General features: G+C 41.1%; 1 non-coding gene across 1 annotated transcript; it reads left to right on the top strand.

Annotated features, from left to right (window-relative positions):
- Positions 1-386: 386 nt before the first annotated feature.
- Positions 387-493, top strand: LOC141503651 (U6 spliceosomal RNA). Its single transcript, XR_012472994.1, has one exon. It is a non-coding gene; the product is annotated as a U6 spliceosomal RNA (small nuclear RNA).
- The last annotated feature ends 2,576 nt before the right edge of the window (positions 494-3,069 follow it).

Raw genomic sequence — 3,069 nt, 5'->3', positions numbered from 1 at the left:
GTGATGCCATGACAAGCATGTGAACTGGATCTGAGTGAGAGTTATGTTGTGCTAAGTCACCAGCCTTCTCTTTTTCCTCTAGAACCATCTGGATCTAGTGGCCAGATATGTACCAAGACAACTGGAGATGGCCCTATATATGAGGCAATTGTCTGAGACTGGATTCGAACTCCCATCCTCCTGACTCCAAGGCCAGTGCTCTATCCACTGCATCACCTAGCTGACACTTGATCCTAGAGTCATTGGGGAACTCCTGGAGTTTTTTAAGTAAAGGAGTGACATTGTTAAACCTGTGCCCTAGAATAACCTCTTTTGAAGCTATGGAGAGGATAGATTACAGAAGTGAAAAGGCTAAGGCAAGGAATTCAATTAGAAAATTTTAACTTGTACTTGCTTCAGCAGGACATATATTAAAATTGGTATGATACAGAGAAGATTAGCATGGCTCTTGTGCAAAGATGTCATTCAAATTTGTGAAGCATTCCATATTTTTTTTGTTTTCTATGCAGTCATATATGAGAGGAATTTCTCCATTCCCTCTTCCTTGCAACCACTATAGTCTCAGAGAAACAAAGATTTAACCTGCTTCAGATTTTCCCAATCTGGGCCTGGAGCTTCACTCTTGTCACTGGGTCTCACCACATTGGTACCAGACTTAACAGCCGACAGTCTATGGCTCCTCAGAGCTCCTGAACTCAAAGGATTCACCATCCTCAGCCACCCCAGCAGTAGGAATTCTAGGAGTGGATGCGACCACCTTTCCTGCCTAGTTTCATTTCAAATGGCTTGCTCTGGAACCTGAACAGAATTTTCCAGATTAAAAAATTTTTCTATTTGGGAGTCCAGATCCATCCAATCTTCTCTTTAACACTTTCCCCATAAAACACAGAGGAAAGCGTTTGGGTGCCAACAAAGGTAAGGTGTTGTAATGGAAATAAAAGCTTGACCTAAGGATCATCTTCCAGCTGCTTTTATATAATGGATAGCACTGGGCCTGAATTCCAATCCAGCCTCAGACACCTACTAGTGATATGAACCTGTGTAGGTCACTTAACTCTCAGTGCCTCTTCTGAAAATGAGCTAGAGAAGAAATGACAAATTACTCCTGTATCTTTGCCAAGAAAACCCTCCGAAAGGGTCACAAAAAGTCTCACATGACTAAACAACAATAATGATCATCTTAACTGAGTCACAGCTCTGATATACAGCATGTAGCAGTGGGATGATCGAAGGTCAAGTCAGGTCAGCTCTCTGAACATCAGTTTTCTCTGCCTGTAAAATGTCTGTTTGCCATTCTTCAGGGAGACAGATAGGGTTAAACATTACTGATAAGGTTACATAGTATTTCCTTGGCAACACCTGCACCAAAAACTATAATCCCTAACACTGTACACTGTGATGGACACTGGGCATTTGGTTTTTCTTATTTTAATATATGCGCTTATAGGTAAAACAATGAGTAAGCAGTAAGTTCAAAATTTGACCTGTAACAAAGTTCCTGTAATTTGTCATCTTTGTGCTTTTCTTTTTCCACTTCTTTCTTTTTTTTGCAAGGCAATGGGGTTAAGTGCCCTTTTCCACTTCTTCCACAAAGCAGATCTTTAAATGTTTAGGGGTTTTTGTTGTTGTTGATTATTGTTTTGATGAAGCAAACAGATACTCCTTTTGGAAAAGTGCCTGGCAATATTGCAAGAACAAATCAATGAAACTGAGCATTTGATATCTGAGGCCAGGACTTCTCATTCCAGTCCAGAATGATTAGATTCTCGTGACAGAAAGCATGGGCCTGGAAATCACAGAATCAAGGTTCTCAGCTTAGTTTTGCCTCTAAATAGCTGTGTGACCTTCACTAAGTCACTTCACTCTCTGGTTACAGAGCTTACTCATCTATAAAATGAGAGGGGGAGGTGTTGAGAGGAAAAGAAGGTTGGATTAAATTGATATTTTTTTTTTTTAGCTTTTTGCAAGGCAAATGGGATTAAGTGGCTTGCCCAAGGCCACAGGGCTAGGTAATTATTAAGTGTAAGAGACCAGATTTGAACCCAGGTACTCCTGACTCCAGGGCCGGTGCTTTATCCACTGTGCCACCTAGCTGCCCCTAAATTGATATTTGAGGTGCATCATTACAGGATTTTGTGATAACCACAGATTTTGGTGGAATAGAGAAGATAAATCTTCTTTTCTTCAAATAAGGAAAGTAGATGCCTCCACAATTGAAAGTAGATGAAAAAAGGGGGAGGCTAGTGGCGCAGTGGATAGAGCACTGGCTTTGGAGTCAGTAATACCTGGGTTCAAATGTGACCTCAGACACTTAATAATTACCTAGCCGTGTGTCCTCGGGCAAGCCACTTAACCCCATTGCCTTGAAAAAAAAATCAAAAAAGAAAGTAGATGAAAAGGTTGAAATTGGTTATCACTGCATCTGGGCAAATTCAGCATGGAAGGAGTCAGGGAACAATGATGTTGATACAGAGCCTAGTTCTTCCTTGAGAGAGCCTCAGGAGAGCACTGACTGAAAGTCACTGGAGAATTGGGGGTTGCAAGGAAAGTTCTGGGGAGAGATACTGTTGGGTGGGTAGAAGAGCAACATTTTAGGTTTTCATTGTGAACTCCAGGAACTGAATTTAACTGGGGAGAAGGTGAATCACGCCTTGCCCTAAGGGCTCCCTTGTCTCTTAGAGACCCAAGTCTTCCAGGCCTATTCATAGTTCAGGAGTTGAAAGAAATTTATTTGCATAGAAGAGAAGTCTCCGAAGTTGGAACAATGACCCCCTGGGGGAGTATGGCTGGATCTCTGGGGTATGTGTGTAACCAATCCCATGCAGGGAAGATGACTTACATTCCAATTTCCTTTGGGCCCTCTGGTCTATTCTGGGTCTTTCCTCTAGCAAAACCACACCTTCCTATAGCTTCCCAAATTCTTTCTCTACCTGACTGTAAATCTGGGAAGTTTTTTAATTCATTTTTTTAATGAACAAATATTTATTTTCTTTCTTTTCCATCTCCTCCATTGAATAAAAAGACAACATAAGCAATATATAACAAAGAAACACAAAATACATGAAAACA

The sequence above is a fragment of the Macrotis lagotis genome, chromosome X (genome assembly GCF_037893015.1).
Source record: "Macrotis lagotis isolate mMagLag1 chromosome X, bilby.v1.9.chrom.fasta, whole genome shotgun sequence".
Taxonomy (NCBI): domain Eukaryota; kingdom Metazoa; phylum Chordata; class Mammalia; order Peramelemorphia; family Peramelidae; genus Macrotis; species Macrotis lagotis.
Note: the sequence above shows the minus strand (reverse complement) of the source record. Positions and strands in the feature narration are given on the sequence as shown.